Genomic DNA, 17,138 nt, shown 5'->3' on the forward strand with positions numbered 1-17,138 from the left:
TAGTTGAATGTTTATAGTGGGATTCAATAAAACTTTAAATCAATATTTAATTGGAGAAATAGGTCAAAACTCAGGTGTTACACATTAGGAATATAAGGAGTATAACATTTAGAGATCGGTTGATTGTTTTGTATTTGATAGATCCACAGGCCTCATTAACCAGATATCAGTGTACAGGCAGTAACAAATGAGTCTGTAGGATGCCCACAGCCCAATCCCCAGCCTTGCACCCACAAAATGCTCACAGATCTGAGTTAACTGCAAGCAGAGGGAGACAGAAAATACTTCAGGTTTGGGGGCTTAAAATTCTGGAATATTCCCATCTCTCTGACTTAGGTGCCAGAAAGATCCAGAAGAAGATGGCATCCTATTCCCACCTTTCCCCCAAAGTCACACCCACCCCTCTCCAGGACAAACTCCCCACCTACCCTCTATCTACAGAGGATGCAGAAGAGGTCTGAGTGATGAAAAGAAACATCAGCACAGGAGATCTGTGCATATCTGTGTGATTCTGCAAATGAACCTTCAAGGAGTGGAACTTAGCTGCATTTGGGGAGGCCAGGGATGGCCTGGCACCATCCCACTGACCGTGCAGCTCTGGGACCTCCCTTTCCCACCCTGAGGGCTGCAGAACAGAGACCCCCCACCAGAAGCCACAGTCTGCATCATGGCCCACTGAAGGCAGTTTTTCCAAGTTAAGTTCTTATCAGCTTGAAACAGATTATAAGATGTTTTATGTAAGCCTCATGGTAACCACAAAGCAAAAATGTAGATACACAATAGAAAAAGGAATGAAAGGGGCGCCTGGGTGGCGCAGTCGGTTAAGCGTCCGACTTCAGCCAGGTCACGATCTCGTGGTCCGTGAGTTCGAGCCCCGAGTCAGGCTCTGGGCTGATGGCTCAGAGCCTGGAGCCTGTTTCCGATTCTGTGTCTCCCTCTCTCTCTGCCCCTCCCCCGTTCATGCTCTGTCTCTCTCTGTCCCAAAAATAAATAAACGTTGAAAAAAAAAATTAAAAAAAAAAAAAAAAAGGAATGAAAGTACACTACTATAGTAAATCATCAAATAACAATAGAAGTCAAGAAGACAAGAACAAAGAAACTACAAAATAGGCAGAAAACAATTAAGGAAATGGCAAAAGTAAGTCCTTTTCAATAATTACTTTAATAAGTAGATTAATTTCTCCAACCAAAGGACAATGAATGGCTGAATGGATAAAAAACAAGACCCAATTATATGCTATCTACAAGAGACTTCCTTCAACTTTAAGGACACACATAGGCTGAAAGTGAAGGGATAGAAAATGGTATTCCATGCAACTGGAAACCCAATGAGAGTACAGATAGGTAAACTTATATCACACAAAATAGACTTTAAGTGAAAACTATAGCAAAAAAAAGTCATTATGTAAGGGGTCAAATCATTAAGAGAATATAATAATTGTAAAAATATATGCATGCAATATCAGAGCACAAAATATATATAGTAAATATATATAGTAAATATTAACATTTTGAAAGGAGAAATGGATAACTATACAATAATAGTAGGGGATTTCATTATCCCATTTTCAACAATGGATAGATCACCCAGACAGAAGACATTAAGGAAACATTGAACTTGAACTACAGTTGAGACTAAATGGACCTAACAGACATATGCAGAACATTTCATCCAACAGCAACAGAATTCACATTCTTCTCAACATTCTCCAAGATAGATCATACGTTAGGTCACAAAACAAGTCATAACAAATTTAAAAAGATTGAAATCATATCAGCATCTCTTCTGACCACAATGGTAAGAAACTAACATTAATAAGAGGAAAAAAAACTGGAGAAATCACAAATATGTGGAAATTAAGCAACACACACTTAAACAACCATTGGATAAAAAAAAAATTGAAAGAGAAATCAAAGACTATCTTGAAACAAACAAAAATGGAAACACTACATACCAAAACTTATGGGAGGCAGCAAAAGCAAATCTAAGGGGGAAGTTTACAAAGATAATGCCTGCAGTAAGAAGGAAAGAAAAGATTTTAAGTAAACAATGTAATTTTATACCTCAAGGAACTAGAAAGAGAATAAACTAAAAAATAAAGTTAGCATAAGGAAGGAAATAACAAAGATCAGAACAGAAATAAATGAAACAGAGACTAGAAAAACAGTAGGAAACATCAGTGAAAGTGAGCTCGCTTTTTGAAAAAACAAACAAAATTTGCAAGTGATTAGCTAGACTAAGAAACAAAATACTCAAACACATAAACTTAGAAACAAAGGGGATACAGATTACAACTGATACCACAGAAATACAAAGGGCCATGAGAGCCTACTATGAACAATTGTACCCCAACAAATAGAATAACCTAGAAGAAATGGATAAATTCCTAGAAACATACAATCTACCAAGATTGAATCATAAAGAAATAGAAAATCTAAACAGATAAATAAGGGTAGAGATTCAATCAGTAATCAAAAATATCCCAACAAAGAAAAGACCATGACAAGATGGCCTCACTAGTGAATTCTACCAAAAATGTAAAGAAGAATTAATATCAATCCTTATCAAATTCTTCCAAAACATTCAGAAGAGAGCACTTCCAAACTCATTTTATGAAGCCAGCATGACCCTATACCAAAGTCAGACAAGGACACTACAAGAAAACAAAATTACAGATCACTATCTCTGATAAACCCAGATGCAAAAATCCCCAACAAAATACAACAACCAAATTTAAAAACACATTAAAGTGACCATACACCACACTGAATGGGATTTATCCCTGGGATGTAAGGATGTATCAACATATGCAATGGACATATTGCATATTGCATATGTCCAATGGACATATGAAGGACAAATTCACATGATCATCTCAATAGGTGCATTTGACAAAATTGAACATTGTTTCATGATAAAAAAAATATATTCTCAACAAATTAGATATGTAAAGAATGTACCACAACATAATAAAGATCATATATGACAAGCCCACAGCTAACATCAAATTCAGAAAAATTTTAGGATACAAAATCAGCATGCAAATATCAGTTGTGTTCCTATACACTAAAAATGAACTCTCCAAAAAAAGGAATTAAGAAAACAATATTATTTACAATAGCATTTAAAAAAATAAAATACCTAGGAGTAAATTTAAGCAAAGAGGGGAAATATCTTCTGTACACTGAAAACTATAAACATAGGTGAAAGAAATTGAAGATATGAATAAATGGAAAGATACACTGTGTTCATAGATAGAAAAATTAATATTGTAAATACTATATGAAGTGATCTATGTAATCAATGTAATCCTTATCAAAATTCAAATGGAATTTTTCAAAGAAATAGAAAAAACAATCCTAAATTTGTATGGAACCACAAAAAAATCCCAAATAGCCAAAGCAATCTTGAGCAAGAAGAACAAAGCTGGAGACATCTTCCTGATATCAGACCTCCTGATATCAAACTATATTACAAAACTATAATAATTGAAACAGTATGGTACTGGCATGAAAACAGACAGATGGACCAATGGGATACAATCAAAAGCCCAGAAATAAACCCATCCATATATGGCCAACTGGCCTTCAAAAAAGGCACCAAGTATAAAACAGAATGGGGAAAGCATCATCTCTCTTCAATAATTGATGTTGGGAAAATTGAATATCCACACACAAAGAATGAAATTAGACCCTTGTCTTACACCCTACACAAAAATCAAGTCAAAATGGATTTAGACTTCAATGTTAGACCTGAAACAATAAAACTTCTAGAAGAAAACATAAGGAAAAATCTCCTTGACATTGGTCTTGGCAATGATTTCTTGGCTTTGACATCAAAGGCACAGGCAACAAAAGCAAACACAAACAAGTGAGACTACATCAAAGTAAGAATTTCTTCACAGGAAAAGAAGCAATAACAAAGTGAAAAGGCAATCTACGGAATGGAAGAAAATATTTGCAGTCCATATATCCAACAACACGTTAATATCCAAAATATATCTAAGGAAATTGTAAAGCTCAATAGCAAAATAATAACAACAACAGTAATAATAATTAATAATAATAATAATGATAATAACAAAAACAAACCAAACGACTTGCTTTAAAAATGGGCAAAAAACCTGAACAGACATTTTTGTAAAGACATACAAATGGCCAACAGGTATATGAAAAGATGCTCAATGTTATTAATCATGAGGAAATACAAATCAAAATAATAATGAGATATCACCTCACATCTGTTAGTCTGGTCATTATAAAAAAGTCAAAAAATAAAAAATATTGGTGAGAATGTGAGAAGAGGGAACCTTGTACGCTTCTGGACATTTCAATTGTTACAGCTATAATGGAAAACAGTATGGAGATCTCCCCATGCGTGCTATTGCATGTTGATTGTGGCATTATTCACAGTAGCCTAGATGGAAACAACCTAAGTGTCTATCAACAGATGAATGGATAAAGAAAACGTGGTGTGTATGCATATATACAACGGAATATTAGTCTTTAAGAAGAAGGAAATCCTGGCATTTGCAACACTGTGGATGAACCTGGAGGACATTAGGCAAGGGTGACATAAGCCAGAAGCTGAAAGACAAATACCGCATGGTATCGCATGTAGAATCTGGAAAAGTCAAAGTCAGTAACAGAGTGGAATTGTAATTACCAGGAGTTGGGGCACACGGGAAAAGGGGAGATGTTGGTCACATGGTACAAACTTTCAGTAATAAGTTCTGGAGACCTAGTGTACAACATTGTAACTGTAGTTAATAGCAATACAGTAAAACCTTGGTTTGCAAGCATAATGCGTTCCGGAAACATGCTTGTAATCCAAAGCACTTGTATATCAAAGTGAATTTTCCCACAAGAAATAATGGAAACTCAGATGTGTCATTCTACAACCCAAAAATATTCATATAAAAATGATTGCAATACTGGAATAAAATACAAAATAATAAAGAAAATATAAAATATAAAGAAATAAACAAATTAACTTGCACTCACCTTTAAAAAACCTTCCAGGCTGGTGTGAGGGAGATAGGAGGAGGGTTATTATATAGAACGATTTTTACCATCAATAACAGAATTATCACTGCTATCTGTTGGCTCAATGGAATGTTTTTCTGTTCATGCAACTTTAACAAGGAACGTATCCAATGACCTAGAATGAAGCGAAGCATTCCTAAGCTTACTCTTGTCTGGAAAAGCAAAGGACTGTCCATAGGGGCTTTGAAGTGACAAAAAATACACTAGTGCCAATTGTGGGCACCTTGCAACGTTTTGAAGGATCACTGATTTCTGCCAATCACCGCAGCCTGAGATCAAGCATCCGGACATGGGAAATGATTACCCAAAATCCAGCAGAGAGAGAGAGCGAGAATAGAACCATTGGCTCAGTTGTGATCATGTGACATTCGGCATCACATACTACTCGTATTGCAAGACATCGCTTGCTTATGAAGTTAAAATTGATTAGAAATGTTTCCTCATCTTGCAGAACACTCACAGAACAAATTACTTGCAATCCAAGGTTTTACTGTATATTCTATGCTTGCTGTTTGCTACAAGAGTAAATCTTAAGTGCTTTCACCACACAAAAAAAGTGGTAACTCTGAGGTGATGGGCATGTCAATTAGCTTGATTATGGTATTTGTTTCACAATGTACACGTGTATCAAAATGTCACATTGTACACCTTAAATATACACAATTTTTATTTGCCAATAATACTCCAGTAAAGTTGGAAAGAAAATAACACAGGTGTGGAGGGCAGGGCACATTTTGAACCTGCAGGAGGCGGCTCTCCATGGGCCCTGGACAGCTGCGTCCTGCCCTCTCCTCCCCTCCAGGTACACACCAGTCCCGCAGGAAGCTTCTAAACAGCTCTGGCTGGTGGCCTGGCCTCCACTGCACAGGGACTGGGAGCCACCTTCTTCACTTCCTCCTCAGGTGGCCTCCCAGACATACTGTGAGCGGCGCAGGGCAAGTGACATCTTTACCACCAGCCAGGAAAGGATGCCTGTCTTCAAGTCCGGCCAAGGCCAGCCTGTGTCAACCCTGCTCTCGGAGCAGTGGTGGGGATGAGGGAGTGGGGAGGGGGGACGGGTGGGGTAGAAGCTGCGGCAGAGGACATACTCCACACACGGGAACTAGAAGCCCCCTCCACCTCTCAAATAGCTGGGCCAGGTCACTGAGGCCTCCAACCAAGTGCAGCTTGACAAGGGAAACTGAATCACATTTTACCTGGACTTTATTTATCAAAATGGTCTAAACTGGATCTAAAGTACACTAGGTGGCCGTGGCCTTCAGTGGGAAAGAGAACGGGCTGGAGCTCAGCCTGACTCGTCAGTGAGGGAGACATCCTTCACAGAAGCCTGCTGGGTGGGGACCCAGGGCCACTGGTGATCTCTGGACCCCTTCCAGCCCCTGGGCCTCCCATCCCCCAAACTCCTGTCCTTGAAGCCACCCACTCGCGGTTTCCCTTTCATTCGCTGCTGTGTCCAGCGGTGGGCATTGAGCAAGCAGGGTCACAATGAACGGTGCAATGTGGTAAAGCAGCGGCTGGGGTGGGAGTCCGGAAACTAGGCCTCGTCTCCACCTACCACCTCCTGGCAGCCCCACAGCAGCCCCCTCTCTCCTGGGACCTCCTCTCCTCTGTCCCACCCGCCTCCTAGGTGACAAAGTAACAAAGAACCCATGGTTAGTGTGCAGTAAACCACTCAGCCCCCGCGTGAGGAGGCCAGGTGTGTCCTCAGAACAGAAAAGCCCAAGACCCTGAGCAGAGGGAAGGGGTGGCTGGAGGTCTCTGCCTGGTCCTGTCGTCGGCCTCTCTAAACCCCCAAAGGCCAAATGCCCCAGAGCTTTCACCCCGAACTTTCCTCGAGGACTAAGGGAGTGCCCATTCCCCAGTGTGGTGACCAGGGAGGGGTTTGGAGACACGGAGAGACCCAGGTTCAAATCCTGCCTCTGCCAATTGCCCTGAAAGGCCCAGGAGGGTTTCTCAGCTTTGTGACTCCCGTTTCTTCAGTCACAGAATACAAGGGTGACTTCATGACAGCTCCAGGCACACAATAGAGTGAGTGAAAGTGAAAGTGAAAGCCTCTGACCCAGCAGTGTGCCCAGCAGCGTGTGTGTGTGTGTGTGTGTGTGTGTGTGTGTGTGTCTGGGACAGTGGCCAGGTTTTGAGGGCCCACACAGGCCTGGAACAATTGGTTGTGAGGATATGTTCACAGGTCGACCTTTGTGGAGAGGATGACTTGAGTGTCAAACCCCTGAGGGCACAACACCTCTGGAGGGCTAGGGGTCCCCACCCTGATTCCCAGTGCCTGTGTCAGGTGCCTGCAGGAGGCCTCTGACCCTTTCCTGTTGACACTTCTTGGGTGACATCCACAGACCAGAGCTGAAGACACACGTCACCCATACACATGCGCGTGTGCATGCACACACACACACATGGGAGCACGCTGGCACAATCGGGGCTCTGGGCTGTGTCAGCCCCTGGTGGGAGAGCCATCTCCTGCTGTCCACGTCTGCTCAAACCAGGGAGGAGAGCTGACCTAGATGCAACTTAAGAGTTGCAGGTTAACTCATTCCAGAGTTGCAGGCTAAGAGCCAAAAAACACAAGACCCAAAGCCACATGGGTATGCTCCTCTTCTGCCCCTGCACACGGCTATCCCTGTCACAGAGACCAGGGCTGTGCACAAAACCATGCCTGAACATTACTGTCATTGTCCCCTCCCGGTCCCCAGCAGGGATAGCATGGAAGTCAGGGACCAGGCCCAGAGGACCTACGAGTTAAAGGGAGACAGGTGGGCAGGTGGACCCTGGTCCAGGGCAATGTAGAGGTTGGGGTGCAGAGGCGTCCTCCACACCCCAGCATGTGTGACACTTCTGGATGTGGCCCCTTTCTGAAAGCCAGTCTGCCCCAGTTGTCGGTAGCCCCCAGATGGTACCAGTAACACCTGGGGTAAGGCCAGGGGCTGGGTCCCACCCTCTTCCACAGCAGAGAAAGAACTGGGCAGACCATGGTGGCCAGCTGCTGGGTGCTCAGCCAGAGGATACGATGTTTTCCAAAACATGAGAGCTCTTCTCCCTCCCTGGAGCCCAGGGGAGGAAGGGAGTTGATGTGGCCTCTGCACCCCCCATTCCTTACAGCTACAACCTCCCCCTGCCAAGTTCACCAGACTCACTGCCAGCAGTTCCGTCACCTGCGGCCAGGGGGCGCCCTGGTCCAGGAGGCCCAGCCCCTGCGCTCCCCGCCTCGACAGCGCCTGCTGAGAAATGGATGCCTCTGGGCTCCTGGCCCTCTGAGGAGGGTTTGTGGGCTTGATGAGTTTACTTTACCAAGTATTCCCAAGTATGAGCCCATCTGAGGAAGAAGGAACCCTGCGGCTGTGTGTGGACGTCGGTAAATACAGACACTCAAGCAAGCTGCTGGGGCGGGCAGAGGCCCAAAGGAGCCCCGGCTGGAGGAGAGGCGTGGCCCATTTTCTCCACTTCTTGGAACTTTCTAATCGACATCTTGCATTCTCTGCATATTAGAACGTTTTAAGAATGTGACTTGGCTTTCCTGCATATGCCACAGGCTTGCGAAGAGTCTCTTCTCTGCGTGTATGTGTGCTTATGTGTACGTGTGCACGTGCATATGGAGGGGGTGGGTGCGTATGAGATGTGTAGTGTGAGTCCCCACGTGCGGGAGTGTATGGTGTACATGTGTGCGGTATGTGTGTGTGCATGCACGCGCGGTGTGTATGGTGTGGTGGGTGTGTGTAAGTGTGCGGCACGCGTGGTATCTGTGCACGTGAATGTGTGGTGTGTGTACGTGTGTGAGTATGGCGCGTACATGGGCGAGTGTGTGTGCATGTGTGGTGCTGTGTGTGGTATACATGTGGTGTGGGTGTGTGTAGTATGTGGCATGAGGTATGCAGGCATGTGCACACAGTGTGTGATGTAATATGCGGTGGATACGCACATGTGTGCACGTATGTGCAGTGTGTGGGTCTGTGTGTGTGTGTGTGTGCGTGTTGCCGCACAGCCAGATGCAGGCTGAGTGGGGCCCTGCGTCCACTCTGGGATCACTCAGGTCTGAGGGTCAGCAGCAGAGGGAGGTCGCTCAGGTCAGTGGGAGCAGGCAAAAGAGTGGAGGGAGGTCTGAAAAATCCAGAGAAATTATTTTCTCTGATAATAATTTTTTAATTTTTTAAATTTAATAAATTTTTTAAATTTTTCTCTGATAATAATAATTTTCCAGAGAAAATTATTCCTGTGAGAGTCTCTGGAAAAAGCAGCTTCTGGAACTACAAAGGTCCCTCAAGTCTCCCAGCTAATTCACCCACTAATCCTTTCAGGGTCCTCTGCTCCTGAGCCACCAAAGGCAGCAAGAGGCACCACTGGAGTTCACTCTGTCTCAGCCCCACAGACACTGTCATCCACAAAAAACCAACCTTTACATAAAAGGAAAGGGCACCTCAAGGGTTCTGTCCCAAGACCCCTGAACCATAGCCACCGAGGGGCAGCCATCCACGGAGGAACCCCTGGACCACTGTGAGGGCTTGTGGGGCCCCAGGCCTCTTGGCTCCAGGGTGAGGCTCTGCCTGGCTCCCCTCATTCCAGACTTGCAGGTTAAGAGCCAAGAAACACAAGACCCAAAGCCACACGGACAGCCACAGATACAGAGGGAGGCAGGTGAGCCCAGGCAGTCAGAAGGCAGAGGTGCGGGACCTCCCCCACACTGTGTGGCCCAGCTCACTAATGGGCCTGTTGAGGACCTGCCCCACCACTGGTCAAGAGGGAAAGAAAACATGAGAGAGGCCTGGTCAAGGCCAGCTGTGCAGGCTGAGGAAACCCGATGAGTGGTGCATTCTGCCGTGTTTTCCAAAGATGGCCACAACAGCATCCCCCACCCCGTGTGCTTTACAACAGCATCCCCCACCCCGTGTGCTTTACTACAACTGGCCTTGATGTTCCTCCCATCAAAGGGGGAGGAGGGGTGTCTGGACCCCCTCCCTTGAACTGGAGGGCTTGCAACTTGTTTATAACCAAAGGAATACCATGGAAATGATGCCGTGTGACTTTGAAAGCTCAGTCAGAAAAGGCAATGAATCTGGACACTCACCCCTGGAGTCCTGAGCCCCCAGGTAATAAATAAGTGTGACTATGATGAGGCTGCCATGCTGTGAGGAAGCTCAAGCCACATGGAGGTGCCCCATGGAGGTGCCCTTACCTATAGCCCCAGCTGCAGTCCCAGCCAGCAGCCAGCACCATGTGAAGGAAACATGAGGGAAGGAGCCTTCAGATGATTGCAGCCATTTGGTCACGCTTCTGCTGTTGCCAGAGGCCTCAGACACCACAGGGCAGAGGCGAGCCAGCCTCCTATGCCCTGTCCAAATTCCAGACCCACAGAACCATAAGCATTGGAAGATAGTTGTACACTACGAAGTTTGGGTATGGCTGATTATTTCTGACAGAAACTGGACCGAGTGGGGTTCTGAAAAGCTGTGCCAATCCACCCTCCTGTCCTTTTCCCTTTCTCAAATGCTGCAGGGACCTAAGAGGCCACAGGTCCCTTGGACAGCTGCCCCTCCTCGTCTCAAGCCACTAATGACCTGGGTTCTGGGCTGGGAGCTGTCTCCTAGGGGGGCAGTTTAACCATAAGACCCTGTGGCCCCCGGCCCAGGGAACCAGAGTCAGTGGGTCCTGCTGGGCAAAGCTGGCCTGCCTGCTCCCAGGCCTGTGGAAGGCACTGGTGGCCAAGAACTGGCCGTTCACACCGTGAGCTCCAGGGCTCCATTTGCCAGGCTGTGCTCAGTGTTTCTGAGCCTGATGGATGGATGGAGGCTCAAGTCATGGGTTACCGCAGCAACGAAGTCCTCACGAGAGGCAAGCAAACCCCTACCACTATGGATGGTCAACTGAGAGAGGGAATGGGCCTTCGCCCCTTGTTGTTGGCCTGAGCTCCGCCCTCCTCTCCATCAGCCACTCTCACTGCTTGGGAGTAGACAGATGAGTGGGATTTTCAGGAGCAGAAAAAGGGTGTCAGGTCCCTGTGGCTGCAGAGATGGGGCTGGGCAGAGGGCTGGGAAGCCTGGACGAGTACTCCGGGGACCCAGGTTTGTCCACAGCAGTCAGGGCCCCATGGTGGTCAACAGCCACCTTCATTAGCCATCAGGTATCTGCTCCCAGGCAAGTGGCCTTGGGAAACCAGCACCACAGAGGCCTTTATTCTCCCTGCTGTGATACCCACCAGGGGGCTCCGGGACAGGAGAGGGGCCCCAAGGTATGGGTTTGGCTTCCCAGAACATGCAGCCGGAAAACGACCTGACCTTCTCCCAGCCCGGTTGTTGTGCATGAGGGAAACAAAGACCCAGCGGAGCAGCTAACCCAAAATGTGTCGTCACCAGGGGCAACCTGGCCGAGGGGCTTGCTCGCTCCCTGGGAAAAAGTTGTGGTTCACCCCAGTTGGGTGTTTGTTTTGTTTTGATTTTTTAAAAGCCTGAACCAAATCAGCTTTTTAAAATTCTGCTCCAGGACACAGCACGGCTTGCAGACGGCCCGAAGGGGCAGATCCAGGCAGAGAGTGGACACATTCCAACGGAAACCCTTGCAGATTCCCAGACACCCGTGCGCAGCTCCCGCCCAGGACCAATGCTTCCTGTGGGTATCTGTCCCCTCTGCTCAGTCAGCAACGTTGATGCCTGAATTAAAGTAAAAGATTGAGTTCCTTGTCCATGATCTGATTCAGTTGCCGCAATTTCCCTCCTCAGAAAACTTAGACATCTCAAGGTGGAGGGGTCATTTGTCATGAGCTCATGTTGTCACATACATTCAACTAATTGTCACATCAGACCAAAAAATGGCACTAATCCAGCTGCGTGGGACAGGACTCCAGACTTCTTGGTGAGTAAGAGAGATAATTATGGCAGAATTCCAGCCTCTCTGGTTTCAAAAGAAATCAAGTCAGCATAGCCCAGCTGGAGGTTCCTTCCACTCATTACATCCTGAGCGTTTTTGCTGAGACAAACCTCTTAACTCCTGGCCATGGCCCCAGGCTCCCCATACCCTCTCGCGGGGCTGCCCTGCCCTCCTCACCCTGCCTTCTCCATACACCACTGGGTTTGTCTTTCCACTGAGATCCAGTCTGAAGGAGGATCTGGGGACAGCTCCTGGGGACCCACATGCAGGACTGAGTGAGACCAGGAGACCGGGCAACCAGGCAGAGGGGAGGGGAGCTGGTGCAACTCGACCTTGCTGCATCCTGCCCTTGCCAAGGACGGACCGCAGGGATCCAAGAGACCGAATGAGGAGATCTTGGAACTCTAGCCGCTTGGGCACCTCTTTGTGCCCAGCTGATTGTCAAGTTTTTAAAAGATTCATAATATCAAATGTTGGTGAGGTTGTGAGGAAAGCTTACCCTTCGGATGCTGCTAGCAGAAAAGTAGGTAAGAGCAGCCGCCGTGCAGAGCAATTTGACAATAGCCACCAAACATTCAAATCCACGTGCCCTTGGACCCAACTGGTCCATTTCTGCGTATTTGTTTCCTAAAGAATATGTTAAGACACTGCATGTGTACTAAAAAAAATAATAATGATGAGTCAGGTAAAATAGGAGAAATAGAATATTTATTTATTTATTTATTTATTTATTTAATGTTTTTTTTTGAGAAACAGAGACAGAGAGACAACCAGCTAGGGAGGGGCAGAGAGAGACGGGGAGACAGTCTGTGAAGCGGGCTCTGTGCTGACAGCTGAGAGCCCGATGTGAGGCTCAAACTCACAAGGCATGAGATCATGATCTGAGCCAAAGTTGGACACTTAACCAACCAGGCTACCCAGGCATCCCTAGAATTTTTTAATTGGATATGAGGGTTCTAAAAAGTTAAGAGGCACAAACCACACCATCAGGGTAGCTCTTGCAAAAGCACACAAACAGGGGCACGTGGGTGGTTCAGTCCTTTAAGCGTCTGACTCTTGATCTTGGCTCAGGTCATGATCTCACAGTTGGTGAGTTTGAGCCCTACATAGGGCTCTGCACTGACAGTGCAGAGCCTGCTTGGGATTCTCTCTCTCTCCCTCTCTCTCTCTCTCTCTCTCTCTCTGCCCCTACCCCGCTCTTGCTCTCAAAATAAAGTTTTAAGAATAAATAAAGTACACAAACAAACTTAAAATAGCAAGTGTTGGCAAGAATGTGGAGGAAAGGGAACCCCATGCACTGTTGGGGGGAATGTAAAATTTCACAGCCGCTATGGAAATGCTATAGCGTTTCCTCAAAAAATTAAACATAGAATTACTGTGAGATCCAGAAATTCCACTTCTAGGTATAGGCCCAAAGAGCCAAAAGCAGGAACTCAAACAGGTATTTGTGCAACCCTGTTTATTGCAGCATTATTCACAATAGTTAAAAGGTGGGACCAGCCCAAGTGTCCATCAACAGATGAATAGATACACAAAATATGATATACACATGCAGTGGAAGGGCGCCTGGGTGGCTCAGTTGATTAAGCATCCAATTTCAGCTCAGGTCATGATCTTGCCACTCAGGCTCAGAGCCTGGAGCCTGCTTCGGATTCTGCGTGTCTCCCTCTCTCTCTGCCCCTCCCCCACTTGCATTCTCTCTCTCTCTCTCTCTCTCTCTCTCAAAAAATAAAAAAATAAAAAAACATTAAAAACATTTTTCAATAAACATACAGTGGAATATTATTCGGCCTTAAAGAAGAAAAATTCCGACACTTGCTGGAATATGGGTGAACCTATAGGACCTCATGCTGAGTGAAATACACCAATCAGGAAAGGACAAATACTGTATGATTCCACCTCTATGCCACAGAATTGTACACTTTTTTAACTTAAATGGTTAAAAAGGTAAGTTTTGTGTTATGTGTATTTTACCATAGTAAAAACAAAAACAAAAAAAACAACAAAAAAAAACCCATAAGTTGTGAGGCAATCTCATGTCTGTAAATAAACCTTCTGGGAACCCAAGAGGAAGTCAAAACAGAGTAATGTGGTTTTTGCAATGCAGCATCTAGAAGGTCAAGGGGTTAAGGGGTGGCAGACCAAGGCCCAGCCTCCCCTCACTGCTGCCCGGGCTGGCCTCAGGTTGGGGCCAAGACAATCATCGTGGAGAAGTCTCCAGGCACTCCTTGGGAAGGCCCCGATCCCAGTCCTTTATCCCCACAGCCTGTGGGGGGCATAGGCTTTCCGCTGGCACCTCCTTCACACTTGGGTCTGGAGTTCATTATTTCCCTGCTAGACCATGATTCTACTGTGACAACCGTGATCTGCCAGATGTCTATCTGTTGGCAGCCTCGTGGAATGCACAGGGCACAGTCTGAGGGGTCAGACTCCGTCCAAATCCTGCCCCTCCCTCTTATGTACTGACTAATCTTGACCAAGCCTGAGCTTTCTCAATTTCTTCACCCAGAAAACGGGAAACACCCCCTCACAGGACTCCTGTAAAGCTCGGATAAGAAAATGTAAATCATCGGCCGAGAAGGTGTTCAGTAAAATGCTACATATTTTCTCTCGTTGATTCATGAGTTCTTGAAAACCTAACGTTATGTGTGAAAGCTCCCTCCTGGGGAGCACCCGTCCGTCCATGCAACATCTAGTCAGGAACCTTCCGTGTGGCAGTCACAGGGCTGAGTGCCAGCCTCAGAAGGCACAATCTCTGCAGCTAAGAGGCTGGGGACCTTGCCTCAGAAGAAAAAGAGTAAGTCACCCATGGGGCTGGCCGGAGGCGCCTGGTGCAGTCACCACCTATGAAGCAACCGTGTTACTCATGAGGTGAGAGGGCCCCTGATATGGTGCCTGGCGTCTAGAAACCACTCACCATCCATGAGCTTCCTGTGGCCTATTGTGCAAGCAAGAAAACCGAAGCTCACAGAGGTTGGGGGACTTGCCTGCGATCACACAGCGAGGGGCAGCCTCCAAGTCCAGGGCTCTCTCCAAATTCCACTGGAAGAGAATCCACATGAGAACGAAAATCCTACATTCAGAGCTGGAAGCAAAGGGTCTTTCTCTTGGGGCTCCGTGAAGTGTTTCAACAAGCCTAATTTGGCTGGGACTTCCTAAAAAGAAACCTGGGCTCTTTCTCCCCATCACGCCGGCCCCTGGCTGTGCCAAGACCCTTTCTAAGTGGATGGCATTGGGAACTGCAGACTGGCCGCAGCTGGGCCTTGGCACGGCTTCCCCTGTGGAGCGGAGAGGACGGCCGAGCAGCTGGAAGCCTTCAGAGCCACTGCTGGGGGTCGGGACGCCACAGTCCCCTCAAACTAAATGGTCACGCTTTTCAGGAGGACAGCCGGGGTCCACTCAACTCGCACAGGGGCTGACACAGGCTCCGGGTGTATTGGTGGCTGTCACAGCCTCTTGTCATGAGGGGAAGTGGTCTGGTACCTCGGTTCCTCTGTCGGCCGGGTCCCACCACCAACACTGGCTCTGGAGCTCCACTCCGTGCTGATGGCCACAGGCCTCGGGGCCAAGGGATATGGGACAGATGCAAACAACCTGGTCTTTGGGAGAACCACCAGCATCAGCAGCTACCCCAGGATGAGGATATACAAGACGGCCACTCATTCATTCCCAGGCAGGGTACCTCGCAGGGGTGGGGGCAGAAAATGGGGACAGTGGGTCCATCTGAATATTATACAAGTTTCCTAGGAAACATCAAGACCATCGATTTCACATTCCAGAGGAAACCATAAAGGCATCTAGACTCCTCACCCACACTGAGGGTCAAAAGCACCAAGGATATGAGAAGCACCAAGGGGGTGAGAAGCCAAGTTTTAGAAAGAGCCATTGCCATCCTGGGAGTCCCCTCTCTACCCTCCAGAGGGGAAGAAGAATTGAGGGTGTTCCCCCTTCCCCTCAAATCTCACAAGCAGGGCACAGAGAGGACCTCTTGTAACCTTCATATTGTCCCCTGCAGCATAGGGCACACAATGGACAGACACCCCTCTGGACGATAGGAGACATGCACTGGGCTGGCACACTGCTCTGATGGTAGAGTGAGGGTGAGGCAAGACCGTACCCCCAAAGTCTGTCCAAAGGTTAAGCACCATGGACCATATGTGATGGATAACTGCCGAGGGGCCCAGCAAGAGAGAGGCTGGGCATGCTGGGCCTTATGGAAATGCATTCACTGAGGCCAAAGGCACTCAGCAGAGCCTATCCCAGAGAGTGTAAGGGTAGGGTTCCCTGGAGACCTCAGAGAGTGCTCAGGAAAGACAGCTCTTTTTAAAAAGCCAGCTAGTGGGGCACCTGGGTGGCTCAGTCAGTTAAGCGCCCAACTTCAGCTCAGGTCATGATCTCACAGTTTGTGAGTTCGAGCCCCGCATCAGACTCTGTACTGACAGCTCGGAGCTTGGACCCTGTCTCCCTCTCTCTCTCTGCCCCATCCCTGCTCATACTCTATTTCTGTCTCTCTCAAAAATAAACATTAAAAAAAAGCCAGCTGGTCTAGGGGGAACACATGTGAAATGACAATGACAGTACCAGCCAAGTAATAGCTTCTTGATTGCCCTCCCCCACTCCTTCCCTCTGAGGGCATCAGAACCTGAGCAAGATAAGGAGGGGGAGGAAGAGAGGACATCACCCTTTCCCCAACTCCAGGCTTCCTGGGAACACCTCCAGAAACAGGTGAGTACCTCCCTGAAGCAGGGAGAGGCCAGACACCAAGGGCGACCAAGGGCCCTCTAGGCGGAGGGTGTCAGAAAGGGCAGAGGGCTTGGCTTGCATGGTGACTTTGGGGCTGGTCCAAGGAAGCAGGACTTTGCTCTATAGATTGGGTGTTGTTGGGAAGCAGGTGCAGGTCAGGGATTGTGTGTCCAGACAGTCTGCAAGGAGGGCAGTCCAGAGCAAGGTGAAGAAGCAGTGGTCGCTGCTTTTAATCGAGAGACGACATTTGCTGTTTTGCAGTTTGCACCCCGACCTTGCTTGTGTCTGTGCTTAGACACGGTTATGAAGTGGCCTTGTTCTGTGACACTTCATCACGGCCTCGGGGTCATCTTGCCTGGTGGTGGTGCTCCATGGTGCCTATGGGACACCAGGCCTGGGCTGAGAGGGTCCCACCAAAACCAGGGCCCAGCTCTAGGGGCCAGGCCAGCTCCTGGACACCAGGGGCTGCTTTTTCCTTTCTCTGC

Source organism: Felis catus, chromosome B3 (genome assembly GCF_018350175.1).
Source record: "Felis catus isolate Fca126 chromosome B3, F.catus_Fca126_mat1.0, whole genome shotgun sequence".
Classification (NCBI taxonomy): Eukaryota; Metazoa; Chordata; class Mammalia; order Carnivora; family Felidae; genus Felis; species Felis catus.